This window comes from Pinus tabuliformis, chromosome Q, assembly GCF_031772625.1.
Source record: "Pinus tabuliformis cultivar Carrire ecotype Pingquan chromosome Q, CPIR1, whole genome shotgun sequence".
In the NCBI taxonomy this organism is placed as follows: Eukaryota; Viridiplantae; Streptophyta; class Pinopsida; order Pinales; family Pinaceae; genus Pinus; species Pinus tabuliformis.
Genome location: NC_142296.1, coordinates 770,874,165 through 770,893,548, shown reverse-complemented (window position 1 = coordinate 770,893,548; position 19,384 = coordinate 770,874,165). Strand labels below are relative to the sequence as shown.

Sequence of the window (19,384 nt, the reverse complement as noted above, 5' to 3'; positions counted from 1 at the left end):
TATAGCTTCCTGTCGTTGCCTCTTGTAGGCATGACAAAGTAGAGTTCGAATCCTCTCGATAACTTCCCAGGCTCGTCCTTACCTTAACTGATTTCAAAATGAGCAAAGATGCAAGAGAATTTGAGCTTTGGTACGTTATATGCTATTTTTGGCTAAGGCTCGGAGCATTGTGATGACTTGGCAAAAGTACGAGTTTTCCTCATTTGAACCATTGGCCCACCTGGAGTTATCATTCTCTCGTCCCTCGTAATCAACACCCACTCCCTCTTAACTGATTTTGACTGATGTGACACTCCCATGTTGCATGATGACTGATAAATCACTTTTCGTTCACTAACCAAGGGTGACCAAGTTAACTGGCCACCTCCAGCTTATAAAAATACCTTACTTCAACATTCATACATTTTTCATTATTTTACACCTAGGGAGGAGCTTAGAGGTTACCATACTTGTGCCTACCTTGTGCTCAATCGATGCATGTTGGAGTGCTAGACCTCTGCGCTACTACTCAGGGAGTTACCTTGCTGTCTTTTTTCTCCTGTGTATTTGATTGTTGGTGTTGTTCATGTGTGCAGGTTCTTTATTGATATCTCAGTGACTGCTACTGCTACTGTAGAGTCCTGCTTGGAATGGCAGGGTGTTTCAAAATGATGGTATCATCCCCTCAACTTGATGGGAAGAAAAAACTAGGTTTCAGGCTTATTGCAATAGTGGCACAGACTGCTACAGGAAATCCTGTAGCAACCCTTTTTTTTCTTTTTCAAGGGCTTCCAACTTTAGGGGAGTGATGAGAAAGAGTGTAGGGGGTTGGAGGATGATGTTAGGGCCCTAATTGAGTAGTGAAGGGTTGTGGAAATGGAGGAAATGTACTCTGTGTTTTTTTGAAAAAAAATTAGATGAGACAAAGCTTAGGGTTAGTTTTGAAAAACAATGATTTTTGTGAATCAGGGATGCATGGAGGATGGGTTAGTGGTGGATCAAGGTGTGAGGACCCTAATTAACCTTGGATAGGTCATGCATGATGATTTTCCAAATCGGATCCTTTTCCTATAGAATTTCAAGAATTTCATGTAGTGTTACAGGATCTTCCTGTAACAATAACAAGACATCCTGTAGCAATCCAGAGAGGGCTTGAAAATGGGGTTTTGAGCCACGAGGATGGGTGAGAGTGGTGAGGACATGGTTTGCATGGAGGGTATGGAGTGGATGGAGGGAAAAATGAATGGAACTTGAGCATGTTGTCCCTGTAGCTCTGCAATTTGCCACTGTCCTCAAAAACCAACAAAATGATAGTGATTATTAAGGGACAGGTTGTAGATCCTTGTCATGGCATTCTCCTTTGTTTTTTCTCTTCTTTTTTATTTTTTTTTCGAGGGACACACAGGCTGCCTCAAGAGAGATTTTCAACGTGCATGTATGCCCAGGGCGCCTCAAGGGAGGTTTTCACCCAGGGATCTTTTATTTTTTTCTTTTTTCTTTTTTTTTTTACTTTTGGGTTGTGCCTCAAGGAGGTTTTCAACCCAAAAATTGACCTCAGATGCCTTACGGAGGTTTTCATCCAGGTCTCTTATTGTTTTTTCTTCTTTTTTCTTTTTTTTCACAAACAAAAACAGTGTCTAGCAATGTTGTGACTTGGAAGCTAGGACACTTCCAATCACATTCACTTCTCTGCTAATGGTGCTAATGAACTCTTCCTTGGACATAGGCTTTCTGTAAACTTTCAATCTATAGCCATTGACAAGCAAGGGAATCCCTTCCTCATCAATGGTCTTGATTTGAACAGCTCCATTGTCATGGCATTTCTCTATCAGGTATGGGCCTAACCACCTTGTCATCAATTTTCCTTTGAAGTCTTTGAACCTAGAGTCATATAGCAAAGGCCTAATCCCCTTCTTGAAAAACCTTGTCCTTGATGTTCCTATCATGCCAGACCTTCCTTTGCAATTGGATAACTTCAGTGTGTAGGAGGGCCTGCATTCTGAATTCATCCAAGCCATTTAACTGGAGCAGCCTCTCCTGTTGTGCCTTTGTAACATCTAAATCCAATTGTGCTGCCATTCTCAAAGTATTGTACTCAAACTCAATGGAGAGCAGAGCCTTCTTTCCATAGACCAAGTCATAAGGGGTAAAACCAGTAGTTGTCTTCCAAGTTGTATTATAGGCCCAAGTGGCCTCCACTAATCTGTCTGCCCAATCCTTTATGTTGTTGCTCACAACCTTGGTGAGGATGCCTTCTAATGCCCTATTGGTGACCTCTACTTGTCCATTGGCCTGAGGATGATAGGCAGTAGATTTTTTGTGCTTGATATGATGTTGCCTTAACAAATTCTCGATCAGATGTGATGTGAATTGAGCTCCCTGATCGGTGACTAGCTCTCTGGGGTACCCAAATTTGTAGAACACATTCTCCCTTAAGAACTCAGCCACTTTCTCCTTTGTTGCTACCTTGACAGCCTTTGTCTCAGCCCACTTTGTCAAATAATCAGTGCATACAATGATGTACTTTTTTGCCCTGATGGTGGATCAATTGGCCCAATGAAATCCATGCCCCACTTGTCAAATGGCTCTAAATCCACCTGAGGTTGTAAGGGCATTTCATCCTTGGGAGTAGGTTTCCCCATCCTCTGGCACTAATCACATCGACTGGTGTATCTTCTTGCATCTTGGTGGAGAGTGGGCCAGTAGTAGCCAACTTGTAGAACCTTGAAAGTTGTCCTCTTGGCAGCAAAGTGACCTCCACAAGGCTTATCACGACAAGCTGAGGAGATGTCAAAGAGTTCCTCTTCCCTGACACATCTCCTCAAGATTTCATATGGCCCCAGCTTAAAGAGATTGCCCCCAATCCAAGTGAAAGGGTCACTCCTCCTTACAATTATGCTCTCCTCCCTGGATGACAGATTTGGAGGGAATTCTGCAGCAACTAGGTAGTTGGCTATATCAGCAAACCATGGAGAGAGAATTGAAATAGCAAATAAGTGTTCATCTGGTAGCTGATCATCAACCATCCCTTCATCACCTGCAGGCAAAGCAAGTCTAGACAAAAAATCTGCAACTACATTTTCTTTACCTGGCTTATCAATGATAGTTAAATCAAATTGTTGTAATAGAAGCAACCATCTAATAATTCTAGCATTCACATCAGGCTTGTTCATTAAGTACTTGATAGTTGCATGGTTAGTATGCACAAAAGTTTGATATCTAGTGATGTAGTGTCTGAACTTGTTCAGAGAGTGGACAATAGCTAGGAGTTCCTTCTCAGTTACAGTGTAATTCAATTTAGCCTTAGACAGATTTTTGCTAATGAAGTAAATGGCATAAGGCAACTTGTCATCTATCTGGCCTAGAGTTGCTCCTATAGCTTTGTCAAATGCATCAGCATGGATGTGAAAAGGAAGAGCCCAATTTGGGCCTCTAAGTATGGGTGCAATAGTTAATTTGTCTTTCAATATCTCTAGGGCCTCTTGGCAACTATCTGACCAGCAAAATTCAGAGTCCTTGGCCAGCAATCCAAACAATGGTGAGGCTACTTTGCTGAAGTCTTTGATAAACCTCCTATAATATCCAGCTAAGCCCAAGAAGCTCCTAACATCCCTCTGCTTTTGAGGAGTAGGGACCCTTTTTATGATGGCAATTTTGTTTGGGTCCACTTGTATTCCCTCTTGAGATATTGAATGGCCAAGGACAATCCCTGCATTCATCAAGAATTCACACTTCTCGGGACTAAGCGAGAGGTTCATTTCAATGCACTTATTTAGGACTTTCCCCAAGTTAGAGAGAGCCTCCAGGAAGTCACACCCATATGGAGTGAAATCATCCATGTAGATCTCTACAAAGTCATGGACTAGCTCAGCAAAGATGCTCAGAACTACCCTTTGAAAAGTGGCAGGGGCATTACATAATCTGAAAGGAAGGACCCTATAAGCAAAGGTACCCCAAGGACAAGTGAATGTAGTTTTATCTTGGTCCTCTAGGCTGATTTGGATCTGATTGTAACCACTGAATCCATCCAAGAAAGAGAAGAACTTCTTCCCTGCAAGACCATCCAAGACTTGATCAATGAAAGGTAAAGGGAAATGGTCTTTTTTAGTGGCTTTGTTCAGCTCTCTGTAATCCACATAGATCCTCCACTTTCCATTCTTCTTTGGGACCAAAACTAGAGGGGACACCCACTCACTATCTGAGATGGGGTAGATGAACCCTGCATCCAACAACTTCTGCAACTCTTCCTTTACTATGTCTTTGAGGGTTGGGTTCATTCTCCTCTGAGGTTGGCGCACAAGTTTGCATCCTTCCTTGATGTAGATGTGATGAGTACACACCAAAGGATGCACTCCCTTCATTTATTTATAGCTCCAAGCAAAGGCATCTAAGTGTTCTCTCAGCATGTTGCACAACTTCTCTTCTTGGTTGGCTGAGAGAGGGGTTGATCTTCAAGGTTTTAGATGGACCAAATTCTACCATTTTGACATGTGCAAGACTTGGGTCCACTAGGCATAACTCAGTCCAAGGATTACCCTCAGATTCCTTCACAAGCTCATCAAGAGGCATGGTGTTGGGGGGTTGGTTCTGGAGGATTTGGTCAATGAGGTCATCTTCATCAAGTTGCCCCCTCCTATAATAGCATCTAGGGTACAAATTGGATGGGATGTGGTATGATACACTTCATCTTCCTCCTCCTCTTCCAACCATAGGGGTAAGTCATGCTCTAGGGATGGTTGAGCAAGAGGGTACAATACCAACTATTTGGACAAATGCCCATTCTTAATGGTCATGTTCCCAACTTTGCAACTTATGTAAGCATCAGTAATGGCTAGCCATGGTCTTCCAAGGATGAGAGGATAGCCATTGAATTTGGTCTTGGGCTAGAGAACTAGGAAGTCAGCAGGATACTCCCAGGAATCAATAGAGACCATTACATCCTCAACAACTCCCTCAAGAGCCACTATGGACCTATCTGCAAGTTGCAACATTGTGGTGGTCTTTCTCAAAGATCCTTGGAGGTTTAGTTTGAGCATGGTTTCCTTAGTCATCACATTTGATGGCAGCCCCAAGATCAATCAAGGTGTGAGGGACAATGATGCCATCAATGTGCACATCTACCACAGGACTTCTAGGGTCTAGATACTTTGGGCAAATCACTCTCCCCAACATTAGATCAGACAATTGACCAATGACATTGATGGTAGGGGTGTCTTTCTTTCTCCTCCCATGATGTTTGAAGCATTTCTCTTTTATAAGCTTATTGTAGATGGGAACATCCTTGATAGCTTGGAGGAGTGGGATTTTAACACACAAGTTTTTCAATTCTCCCAGAAGTTCAGTCTCTTATGGGGTGTGTTGGTTAGGATGGATCAATATTTCAGGAAAAGGAGGTGGATTTGCTTGAGGGACACTCTCTTCCTTTTCCTCTTCAAGCTCCTCAGGTGGAGATGGAGGTTGGTTATCTGGGAGCACTCTTCCAGACCTGAGGTTGATTTCTTGAATCTCCACAGCATAGGCAAGGTAAGATGTCTCTCCACTATAGACCTGTTGTGCCTGCTTGTTATTCGGGTTTGGATTTGGTTGAGCAGGCATCTAAGGTTGCTTGGGTGGAGCAGGATGAATGAGCTGTGGTTGAGATGGAGGTGGAGGCAGTAAAGCAGGAGGTTGGTTGAATTGAGGCCTCCAACCTTGTGATGGGTTATTCCACTAAGGATGTGTAGAAGCATATGGCTGAAATGTTTGATTGGCAGGTTGGGGAGGATACTGAGGTGCATAAGGCCAAGGAGAAGGTGTGGACCATGAAGGATGAGTAGGAGAATACCAAGGGGGTAGGGGTGCATTCTGGTTGGGATGGTAATAGGAATAGGATGCACCTTGCATGCCCTGCTGGTATGGTCGAGGTCCTTGAGGCCTCCCATGCCCTGCTGGTATGGTCGAGGTCCTTGAGGCCTTTTTTGATTGATGTAACAGAGTTGTTCAGCCCCACCTTCTACCCCTTGGTATACAGCTTTCCATCCAGTCAAAGGACACTTATCTGTGGAATGGTTTTCCTCACAAACCGAGCAGACCTTTATAACATTTAATGGACATTCATTCCTGGGGTGCCTTCTAGTGCATTTAGGGCAAAATATAGCTAAGGCTCTCTTTGCTTCCTCTTGTCTCCTCTTGATCTGCATGGTGTCCATTTGCAAAGCAAAGGTGTGCAGCATTTCACTTTTAAAGTCCTCCAACATGTTTCCAATTTCATTCTTGATAGATGTGATAGAGGAAGAGAAACTAGCGAAAGCTTGACTAGCCCTACCCTTCTTTCTAGCAGCCCTAGAATGGTTTTTGAATATTGTCTTGATGTTGTCATAGGATAGCTGATAAATGTCCCCTCCAAACAGCATGTTTAGGGTTTCCAATATGTCCTCCCTAATTCCTCTAAGAAGGACTAACTTGAGTGATTCAAGATCAAGGGTGCATATGGCCCTTTTACAACTGAGCTGGAACCTTTCCTCATAGTCTTCCAGGGATTCATAAGGTCCAAGAGTCATTCTAAAGATTTCTTATTTGGTGTCTTTGGACCTACAATAGTCCCTATACTTGTTTTTAAAGGATTGTTGCATTTGAGCCTAGGTAGTGATGTTATCCCCAAGTAGACCCATGAACCACCGCAAGGCTGCATCCTTAAGGGTGGACGGGAACAACTTCAACTTCTGGTCATTAGATGTATAACCATAAGTTCTACAGACAACAGCAAACTCAAACAAAAAAGTATCAAGGTCCTCTTAGGTTAAGCCATGGAAGTGAGGAAGGGCAGAAGGGCTTATATTTTTCATCCTAGCATTTTCAATAATCTCTCTAATGGGAAAAGCACCCTCATTTTTGTTTTCAGCCATGGTGTAGATATGTGGAATGGATTCTTCTTCTTCTTCCCCAATAGGCCCTTCAAAGATCTCAGGGTGTTCACCTAAGGGGTCCTTTAACTCCCCGCAGTCAGAGAGGGAAGATGACAGTGACTGAAGAAGAGTGAAGGTTGATTGTTTGATGGTGTGGGGATATTTGGCAAGAATTTCCCTAAAGTATCTCTACTCCTATAAGGCATGAAAGAATTTTTTTTGTTTTTAGGTGTTTTTTCAAAACCAAATGCAAAACAGAAAGGAAAGCAAGAATAACATCTATCTACTGAATGCAAAATAGAAAGAAAAGCAAAAATTACATCTACATAGACACCTCCCCAGCAATGGCACCAAAAAGTGATGAGCCTCAGTATTGCAACAAGAATGTTGCAACTCCCAAGGCTACCAACTTTAATTATCAACCTGGGGTTTCGTACAAACTTAGATGTGGCAATGCTATATACAAAGTAAATGCATCATCCTACTCATGCCACCCTCAATTAGGTCATTTGATCATTAGGGTTCCAGGCCATTCCTCTACTAAACTGAAAGGAGTCTAACTACTGAAAGCAGAATGTAAAGGCTAGTTCTAGTGCAGAGAAAGTAAATGCTTTTGAACTCATAAAATGAAACTTGTAAATGCTATGAAAGGACACAAACCTTATGCTAATTTTCAAAAAGGAAACTATGCTAACTTGAACTCAATCATCTAGCTATCAGGGTTGCTTGAAAACAGCAAATTATTCTACCATTTCATAATTCAAGAATGCATGCATTAACTATCTAATTCACACTTGCAAAGTAAATAAAGTTCTACTTGCTAAATTCAGAAATGAAAGAACTAATACTATCTGATCTTACAGGAAATTGAAAGGAGTGAAGGGATTTGTCTAGGTGGCACTTCTGGTCATGGAATCCAAGCTGAGGAGTCAAACTACTCCTAAATTAAGCTAGGTTATCATTGCAGGTCAAAAAAGGCTACTACAGGTGTGCTATAGGATGTTGTTATGGGATTCCTGTACTGCTACAGGATGTCCTGAAATGTTACAGGAAGTTGGTTGAGAGGGTTTGGAGGGTAAGAATGGTGAGATGAAGTGTTGGAAGGTTGTATGAAGGTTGTGGGAAATGTGGGGAAGGTGATCAACACCCTTAGCCAAGCCTAGTACTTCAAGAAGGTCGATTTGGACTAAGATGGTTGCTCAAGGTGACCGAAAAAACAGAGATCGAGAACATGGGTTGGCATGCATCAACAGAAGGTGGAGAAGACCTAAATGGGGTTGGTGAAAGGGTTCCTTGCCTATAGATCCCACAACCCTGCAATAACACGTGCACTTGTTTCTCTTTTCATTTGCAAACTATTACAAGTCAATGTGGAAAAGATGATTTGAATTTGGAAAAGCTTATCTAACTAAAGCTAAGAACTTGATCTATGAAATAAACTACCTCCTAAGCTACAACAATCATGAGAAGCAAAATAACAAATGTAAATCTTTCCAAGAAATCATAAACAACTATCTAACTAATGCTAAAACTTGATCTATGCAATGAACAGGAAATCACACTCTGTTTTTGAGTTGTGGTAGTGGGGTCCTCTAATCATGGTCCCGTGAGAGAGATGAGATAGGGGTCACTGTCACAAGTTTTTTGATGAATTTTTAATTTTTTCCCTACTAAACTGCAACAACTAATTTATCTTCTAAGCTAAAGGAAATATGAATAAGCAACAACTTAATCAATCTTCTAAGCTAAAAGAAACATGAATAAACTTCAACAATTACTCAACATTCTAGACTAAGAATATCGATACAAGAGAGGAACTTCTGTTGCTAGGGTTGGGCCCTAACCCAAGAGCTTCAGCCCTCTGAGTCAACTCAGTGCTAGATCAAAACAGAACTTCTCATTATCATTCAAAAAGTGTCAAATACATCATCAAAATAACAGTAAAATGTGCTTCTGCTCAATGGCCTCTTGGCTACAATAAAACTTCGAACCCTAGTGAGTCCCTTAGCTTGTTTATTTAGACAAAAGTCGAGCTACCAACAGCTCCCTAGAAACAGGGATATTTGACTCCCTAATAACTCGAGAATAGGTGAAGCTAACTCTTCTTTGACTTGCAGTGGCTCGGTTGTTAATGAACGCGGCCTGCTTGGCTACCAATGACACCAAGTTGATGAGATAGAGTAGGGGATCTTCGACTGATTAGAGGAGTTAAGGAGGTGCACCATCTCCTAGAATCTCTCTTGCTTGTCTATTCTGAGTTCCTGCACTCAAATCAACTCAAAATTGCTCCAATTCCTGCATTTAACACACATTAGACCATAAGACATAGCAACACATCTTTTACTCTCACACTAAGCATAATATAACGAAATTTGTAGATAAATGTGAGAAAAAAGATAATTTAATAAGCTAGAGGATGGCATTGTGACCCATATAATATACCTATTGATGAGCCTCATCAGTTGGATCACTAGCTACAAATGGTCGTTGATTTTCAAAACATGGTAAGCAGATTTTGCACTTAAAAAGATTAACTTAAATCATAGGTAGCTGAAAAATTGAAAGCTTCAATCAAAATAGCGAATCTAAGTATGTTAATCTACAAGCAAATATTGTTGGATATTCGAACAGCAAATACATTCTCAACGCTCAATCACATGTATCTTTTATTAAATAAAAAAAGAAGAAAGTATATTGCAATAGCTCAAAACCTAAGTTGCACGAAATGTCGAAATGTCTGGAATTTTTCGAAACGGGTACAGCTAGAAACGTGACCCCCCAAAAATGGAAACATCGGGTGAAACGTCATATATATATATATATATATATATATATATATATATATATATACACACAATTTTTTTATAAATAAGTTAAAAATGCATCATGCAAGAAAAAGAGAATGAGACACATAAATGACATTTTAGAAGGAAAAACCTGTGTATGTTAATTCTCGTAGATGATTAAATGATTCAAAATCCAAAATTATCATTTATAAATGAGGTTGTACATCCAAGATTCGAAAATCAGCCTTTATACATTAGGCTTTACATCCAAAATCAGCCTTTAAACGTGGTTATATGTGTTGAAAATGAAACATAACATAAGCTAATGACAAATGCAATTACATATATTATAATCCTAATCCTCATCTTCATTAACAAAAAATTGAACAAGTTGCATTTTTAGCAAAACTAGAGCGTGGATTGATTAGAAATAAATTAGTTTGTGGAGTGATTAGACATAAAATTTAGTGTTAATCTATTTTGGCCATAGAAGGGCCCCACAACCTTCTTGGGTGCTTGAGTGAACCTGCAAAAGCAAAAAAGTCATGGAAATGGGCCAAAATTGGTCGGAAACGGGGCTGAATCGGGCTGAAATGCCATAGAAACGTTTCAGTGGCGTTTCCAAATCAGGTAACGCCACCCAAATGTTTCAGCCGCATTTCAGTGGTGTTTCGGGGAGTTTCCGGTACAGGGACGCCACCTTGGGGGACGTTTCCTGCAACATAGCTCAAAACCAAAAACTTGTTAGCCAACATAATGATGCTTCCCTACATCTCCTTTATAGAATAGGAAGAAGAGGGAAGATACAATGCATCTGGTAACTTTCACAATGTACTCAAGGTGATTCGGTCAAGCCTTAACCTTAGTCTAATCGCCTAGTGCACCCTAGCTATATGGATAAGAGTGTTAAGCATGTGCGCCTCAACTAGAAGACAAATTGAAGCATGCAACCCTTCTACCTAAACTAAAAACTTACATGCATGAACACCTTAACTGACTACATATCTACGCCTTCATATTAAGAATATATCATGCATGCAAAAATGAACTCACTCTGAACTAAATTAAGCTTAACTGAATTGAATCTAAACAATTTGATGGTGGAACTGCAATGTGCTTAGAGCAGTCATGGAATACATTGTAGAAGATTCTCAAAGAGTTTGATACAAGTCTAATTATCATAGTAGACCATCGTAGGCTCCAACTAGTGTTGAAAATATCACAATTTTATCGTGAAAAAAATCGGGAAATCACAATTGACAATTTTTTCAAGGGCAAAAAAATCACAATTTTATCATAAACCGCATGAAAAAATCGGAAGTCAATGTAAAAAATCATTGAGCCACACACAGGGGCCAATTTAAATAGTGTTTTAAGAGACAAACTGAACCGGACCCTTGGAAGGCAATTTTTTTAAAAGAAGAAATAATTTTTGAGTGGGGCAGTCTAATATTCAACCATAAGGCCCTACTAATCCTATGTAATTAATGGTAACTTAAATTCTTAAAGTAAAAGGATATCCTTAAATTTTAATTGTTTTAGGGTGTCTAAGAGTGGTTCCAACCTCACTGGACTTCACATGGAGAATTAATGGTAATATTAAATTCTTAAAGTAAAAGAATATCCTTAAATTTTAATTGTTATAAGGTGTCTAAGAGTGGTTCCAACCTCATTGGACTTCACATGGAGAAAGTAGAATTTTATATCCCACACAAAATCCAACAGACTTAACAATTTTCAAGATTTAGGATTGGGAGGATTGCAACATTTCTAATGGAGTTTGTCATGTATGAGGGTATGGAACTAGCATTTAATCAAGAGCACTAAGCCCTCTATGTATCTCAATGTTGGTGGTATTGATTGTTGAACTTCTATGTCATGACCCTAGTAAAAATGTACCCATCACTCAAACAAAATCTCGATTATCATTTGCCATGTTAAGCTTTTTCTATCTTATTTTAATAGTTAAAGGGTGATATCGATGATCATGATCCCAAAATAGGCAATGATTTTGATGATATGTAGGTATTTGTTATAGCATGATTTCTTTAGGACTCTAGAGGCCATCTAGAGCCCTCTTTGTTGGTGTATTTTTTGGTTCAAAGATGGATTACACTTAGTGTTATTTTGGTAATATGCACTCTTGTTATATATATGAGAAACTTTGCACATTTGTGTATGATTTGGATTCATATGGATGCACATGAATATATATGTTTTTTTTTTTCAAAATTTGTATATTTATGTATTTTTGGTTAACTGATTTTTTGGTCCAACCTTTTTACAATTCCAGTCCAATTCACATATTTGGGCTCCGCTAGTTCGATGAACAATTTAATTTTGTTAACATTGGATTTAAGTGATTTTTTTACTTTTTCCTCTCATTTTACAAGCAGTGAGAAGGGTTTGGAGAGCAAAGGAGGACGTCAAAGTCCAATGCCAACAACATGGCCTTCTTCCTTTATAGAAAAAGCCATTACCTTTGCACATAAAAGGGACAGAGGAAATCATCAATTTGTGTATCTAATTTCATTGTAGATGACTCATGATGATGAGATACATTTATTATATTTTTCGTTAATATTTTGAGGCTGAGTCCAAACTCAGGATTCATGACAATATTCATTGTTGTTGTGTGATGTAGCATTAGACATCATATACATCTTATATATTAGTTTTATTTTCATATTTGTGTGACAATGCATTTATTTGACATTGTGGATGCTTTAGATGCTAAAAAAATGAATATTTCCGTGTTTTTTTTGGGCCGATGTTTGCCAATTTTTATGATTTTTTTGGTTTCCAAACCTTTGTCGATTGTATCCCAATGTTGATTTCAACAACAATGGCTCCAACATCTCACTTGTCAACTCTGCTATCAACTTGCAAAGCCAAATGGCTTCACAACTAGCACAGCATTAACTACCATGTAGTCTACCTCTACTAAATTCAATGCCATTGATACCTACTTCCTACCGAACCAAGATTTATATATCACTCCTAAACCAAAATAAAATCAACAACCTAAGGTACTTTTCCTAGCCCCTACATCCCCTATCTAGTGAGAACAACAAATTCATGCAACATCAATTCACTATCTACTGCACATGTCAAAACATAATGTATGGTACCTTTCAAGTATTGGAGCACATGTTTTGTAACTACCCAATTTATATGCTTTGGCTCACCCATATACTAGCTCAAAGTGTTCACTGCAAAACGTATATCAAGATCGGTATTAACCAAATACATCAAATATCCACTCCACTATGTGTACAAAGGATCTCCCAAATTTTAATCGAAGTCAACATGCAACTTCATAATTGGTATCATAGGAATGGCCAAGGGTTTGTCATCCGTCATCTGAAATCACTTTAGTATCTCAATTTTGTATGTTCCCTACCCAAGGAAAACCTCACATGTACTCTACCAGACCTCTAGATGTAAGGATGAGTGCATAATCCAATCTACTTATCTCAAACTAACATGCCAACTCTACCATATTAAGCTTCTCTGAACTCCCTATAAGTATTGGGCCATCTACATACAGGACCAAAACAAGAAATCAAATCTATCATATAGAAATAAAGATTGGGATATACAAAAGTTTTGGTGAAGCCCAAACCTAACAAGCATGCATGAATCTTGAGATAGCGAGCACTCAATGCCTAATTCTGCCTTTAAGAACTTTCTTTGACTTGCACACATAGGTCTCTCACCCATGCACCTCAAACCCTATTAATTGATTAACACCATTAAGTAAGGTTGTCTTTACATTCATCTAATATAACTCCTGACCATAAATTGATGCTAAAGATGTAAAAGTCTCGACATAGGTATACTTGGCAATTGCAGCAAGGTCTTCTCATGTTATAAACTAAGCCTCATACTTTCTTTTTATGCCCCATCAACCATATGTTTCACCTTGTACAACTACTTGGAATCATCAACCAATTTCCCTTTTGGTATAGGCACAATCTCCCACACATCATTCTTCATGATGGAGTTGCACTCCTCCATCATGGCATCCTACCATACCTATTCATTGACTCAATTGTTGCCTCCTCATAACTAGAAGGCTCTACATCAATGGTGGAAGACAATAGTGCAAGATAACTGGGAATTTTCTTCAAAGGATGACTTACTCGACATGAAGTCGTTGTAGCACCAACTTGCTCCTCTACCTCTTGTAATGTCTAGGTACGCAACTAAGCCATCTATGCTTCCCAACTATACATGGTGATAAAGATGCATCTTTACTTGTACTAAAACTTGTCTACCCTAATAAACCTTAACTTCTTGAAACCTATGGACCAACATTTGGAGCAACAAGGGTTGTCTCCTTTGTAATCATTGTTGGAAGCCCCTAAGACCTAGAAAACCACCCATCCTCATCCACTTTCACAGCTTAGCTCACTACTATGTTCCTCTCAAATGGAACATAGATCTTGCGAGCCTTAGAGGACTCACTGCACCCAACTAGAACAACTTCCACATAGTATGGTTCAATCTATGTCCTCTTCTCCTTTGGAATAGTAATGTGAACTAGACTCCTTAGCATCCTGAAATGAGAAAAGTTTGGTTTCTCTCCTATGAAAGATTCCTCTAGAATCTTGTCCTTCAACACTTTGTGAGGAAACCTATTCAATGTATGGTACAGCGTGCCTCTACCCAAAGAAACATAAACAAATCTCAGTCAAGAACAATAGACTGAGGAATCTCCACTATGGACTTATTTTGTGTTTCTAAAACCCCATTTTGTTGCAAGATGTAAAGTATTGTAAATTCCCACTTGATCCTCACTTCTCTACAAAACAAATTGAAATCATTGGAGGTATACTCCCCTCCATTGTCTAATCTTGATACTTTTATCTTCATACCTATCTAATTCTAAATAAAAGATTTGAACACTTAAAACCTACTAGAGACCTCGTCCTTGTTCCTCACAAAATATATCCAAGCTTTTATGGAAGAATCACCAATGAAAATAGCACAATAACAATTACCTATCAGTGATGCAAATGACATGGGTCCACAAAGATCTAAATGAATCAAATCAAAAATCCTTCTTGATCTATGCTCACTGCTTGGAAAAGTAACCTTGGCGTGCTTGTTGAGTGCACATCACTTGCAGACTCCTCTCGTCTCCACCTCAAAACCAAGGAATCCAATAACCAAGTCTTTCACAAGAGGCAAAGACCCATAGTTTAAGTGATCAAATCTTCTATGCCAACACTAGCACGGACTGTCACTATTAGTCAACAAGGTTCTCTACTTCATGGGATCTCCTAGCAATCTGTAAAGTCCACCCTCTCTAACTCCTCTAGCAAAAGCTCAACCAGGATCAGGGTTATGACTTCTAATGATAAATTCTTGATCATCAAACTCAACCCTGCACTTCAAAGGTTTTTAGCATTGTTTTAAAAACTAATCGGTTTGAACCAGAAATCGGTTCAAACCGAGTAGTGAGATAGGCCCAGGTAACAAATCAGTAGAGAAAACCAGTTGGAGGGCCGGTTTGTACCGATTAAGTACCAAACCGGTCGGTACAAACTGGCCCTAACCAGCCTGGTTAGATCTCACGTTTGTGGGGGAGCCCAAGACCACCAATGGCAGTTTTTCAGGTGGTTTTGGAGGAAACCCAAGGTTGTTTTCTTTCCAAAACAGCCCTCCTTGCGCTTAAAACCAACCCTCCCCCTCCTAGACCCTAAACCTAAACAAAAAAAACTAAGACAACCCTAGCAATGCTGGCAATCAATGGTAATGTTAAATTCTTAAAAGTTACTTAAATTTTTAATATTACCATGAATTGACTCAGGATGTTTTAGAGTGGTTTCGACCTCATTGGATTTCATATGGAGAAACTAGAATTTTAGATGTCACTCAAAATCCAATAAACTTAATAATTTCAAGATTTCAGGATTCGGGGGATGCTATGTTTCCATTTGATTTTGCCATGTGTGAGGGTATGGGATTGGCATTTGATCAAGAGCATGAATCCCTTTATGTACCTTGATGTTGGTGGTATTGATTGTTAAACTACGTTGATGTTGGCGGCATTAATTGTTGCTGCAATGGCCTTAACAAAAATGTACCCTTCATTCAAAGTAAAATAAGGCATGACAAGCTTTTTCTACCATATTATAAGGTTGAGGAGATGAACCCTTCACTCAAAACAAAATCATTGGTTATGCATGTTAAAATTTTTCAATTTCTACCATATTATAAGGTTGAGCAATCCAAGTCTGAAGACTTTGAACTAGATGATGTTTCGTAGCTCTTGTTGATGATCTCATTTCTAGTAGTGGTGAATCAAAGATGAGTTTGATGAGTGATCATGTCGATCAATGATTTGTAGTAGGCCAACGGCCCAATAACTTGTAATATTGTTTTTGAACTCTAGAGGCCACTTAGAGCCTCATTGATTATGTATTTTGGTGTTGATATATATTACACTATGTGCCATTTTGATATACTCACCCTTACATGTTATATAGATGAGTGAACTTTTGCATAATTTGTCTCTATTGGTTTGGAATCATGGTTTTCAATCTAAAAAAAATCATTTAAATATAATTATTACATGTAATTTTTTAAAGACTAGTTCATTGAGATCTTACTAGTCTGGTTTTTCTGCTTTCTTTTCAAAAATTGGTTTGATAGGTGGATCGGGTCAGTCACCAATTTCGGCTTTTAAAACTATGGCTTTTAATCATGCCAAGAACATGCAATACCTCATGTAGCTCCATAAATTCTCCTACATGTATGTAGAATGAGATAGAACTCAACCAAATCACTAGGTATTTGGCATTACCACCAAGCTCCATCTATATGCCAATATCTTGGCCCTCTAACCTAAAGAAGTCCAATCCATTTGCGGTCATGTCTTCAAACTCCACAGTCAACATACCATCTAACACTTGAAACTATGTTGATGGAAAGGCATGACACCATGGCAAGGTTGTATACTCATCGACACCTAAAGCTTCTACACTTCTTGCAAACTATTTATGTCCTGACGACTTGCCCTTCCCATTCTTCTTCTCGAGACACTCAAAAGCATAGTGGTCATGCTTGTTGCACTTAGCACTTGATATGGCTCAAATCCTTCTTTTGTTGGTTAAAAGACCCTAACTCTCCTTCTTCTTCTTCTAACCTTCTCAATGAGGGTTACGTCTAGTGCATCCTCATAGATGACTAAAATTATCTCTAATCTCATCTCCTCCCTACCAAAAGCATCCCATAGGGGGTTGAATGAAGGTAGATCCTCATGAGCACATGCACACTATACAAAACGATACCAAGATGGACCAAATCCATTCAGACTGATCCAAACAAGCTCATTCCCTTCTACCTTGTCACCAACTATAGTTAACCGATATCTCAACTCTGTGATCTTCATCAAAGATCTAGCTATTGATTAGAGTTGCTCATATGAGTATTGGTCAATTTTTTCTTAAAGAGCATTCCCCTGGAAATGCTCTCACTAGAGGACAAGGTGACCAAGGCAATATGCATCTTCCTAGCCATCTTCTTCTCTGCACCATGAGATATTAGACGGTCCTTTATTAAATCAAGAATGATTTGTTTCACTTTACCGATTTCCTATTGTGCTCAACAAATTCCTTGGGATCTGAGGGAGGTATGACCTCCTTCTGCACAAGGTACCAAAGTTCGACTTCTTTCAAGAGATTTTGTAGTTTGCAATTCAATGGAACAAAGTTGGAAAGACCCTCCAACATGTGAAAATCTCAAAGACCATGACTAGTCATGACTGCAACTGTTCTAACAAACACAAAAACGGATCAGCAACTAAGATCAAACACAACCTTTGAATCACTGGAAGATCCTAAGCATCTCACACCTCATCAGGTCTGGATCTGCTTCACTTATTAAAGCTTGGGCATCCCACCCTTCAAAGCCTCCCACAACTCCCTCTCACAGGTTGCAAGTGTGCTCTAATACCATGTTAATTTCCAGACCATGAAAAGCAGACTCTGCACTTGGAAAGAATAACCTAACTCCAACTTGAAAGCTTCGATGAAAATAGCAAATCTATGCATGCTAAACTATAAACACATACTGCTGAATATTCAAACAGTGAATACACATCTGAACTCTCAATTACATCTATCTTCTATCAAATACTGAAAGAAGTAAATACATTGCAATAGCTCCAAACGAAAAACTCACTAACCAACATGGTGGTGCAACCTGCATCTCCTTTACAGAATAGAAGAAGAGGGAAGATACAATGTATCTGATCACATGCATCAGTGCTCAAGATGACTCAGACCCTCGCCCTAGTCTAGTCACCTAAGGCACCCTAGTTGCATGGATAAGAATGCCGAGCAAGTCCACCTCAAATGGAAGACAAAATGCAAGCATATATCCCCTTCCTTGAGATCTGCTCCCTCTACCTAAACTGAAACTTACCCACATGAACGCCCTAACTGAATATAGATCCGTGCCCTCCTACTATAAATACATCCTGCATACACAACTAAACTTACTCTGCACCAAACTAATCCGATGAAGTTAATAATAGAACGGCAGCACCAAAACTGGAAATCAACTAAGAACAGCACATGCATGCTGAAAGCAAGCATGCGCCCTCTACTCTCCGACGTAAACACGACAATCCTCCATACCCCATTGCGCACAGGAACCAAGACAAACTGCTGCCATATATGCGCTGTACGGCTCTGCTGAATGCCCCATTACTGCTGCTGTAACTGCCGACTGTCTGTGACTTGCTATAGTGGAAAAGACCGCCTAAGCTACAACAGGTTAAAAAACTAACATCTTAGACATTAGAGTAGAGGCCTTTGTGAAATGTGTTACTGAAAGTGGCCTGGAAGAGACCATTTGTGCCAAAAGAAGCGTCCATACTGCCTCGGGTTTGGCCTCAGGATGACTTTCAAACCTTCTCAGGAGAGTTTCTGTTCAACATACTTATTTTCTGTGTTATGTGATGTTCAGCAACAAACTATTCCTGCTAAGATTTACTTCTGCTCTTTAAAGTTTGTGTTCAGTTTCGGCTGGAATATCTGGTATTTCGATGTTGTTCCTATTGTTCATCTCTTTGTTGTCATTGCTCGTAATCGGTTAAAGATTTTGCTACAGTTATTTGCCTTGTTAGTTTCGGACGTTGGGTTGCATTAGGTTTCAGATTCCAAATTTTAGTTAGAATAGCAGAACTCTGGGTTGGCTCATAACAGTGGTAGCAGAGCCCCAGTTGATCGTGGATTCATATAAGATTTTCCAGATTACAGTCCAGATTATAAAAAGGGTTCATACCAAAATCGGTTAGGCTTGGAGTTGCCTTCGAGCCTTGAGCTTTCCTAGCTAACGATCAAAGATTTAGATTGCATCCCATCAGTCACTAGACCAGACCATTTCCACCCCTAATGCCAAAAAAAATCCACCGATCCCAAGCATCAAACTAAAACACGCTGTCCCAATCAGATCAACATGAGAAAGCTAAGCAACAAAACAAGGTAGCAAATCAGAGGAGCAGGGCAAGGACTAAAATGTATGGAGAACCCACCTCTGAACTGGATCAAGCAAACATGCCTGAGGCTAATCCCAGTTATGGGTAACCCACATATTCCACAGAGAATGGAAAAGCAGCGCATTCAAGGAACACAAATGGATCAAATACATATCCAATAATAAGGAAACAAAACCCAATAAAAAAGGAAACAAAAGGAGATGCAGTCAAAAATGGCAGGT

General features: G+C 39.5%; 1 protein-coding gene and 1 long non-coding RNA gene across 2 annotated transcripts in view; both read right to left on the bottom strand.

Annotated features, from left to right (window-relative positions):
- LOC149221762 (NADP-dependent D-sorbitol-6-phosphate dehydrogenase-like) overlaps positions 1–19,384 on the bottom strand; it is a 55,135-nt gene that overhangs the window by 35,380 nt on the left and 371 nt on the right. The gene's annotated exons all lie outside the window — the stretch shown is intronic.
- Positions 9,098–19,376, bottom strand: LOC149221763 (uncharacterized). Its single transcript, XR_016249386.1, has 2 exons — positions 19,200–19,376; positions 9,098–9,158 (listed from the first exon to the last, which is right to left on the bottom strand). It is a non-coding gene; the product is annotated as an uncharacterized LOC149221763 (long non-coding RNA).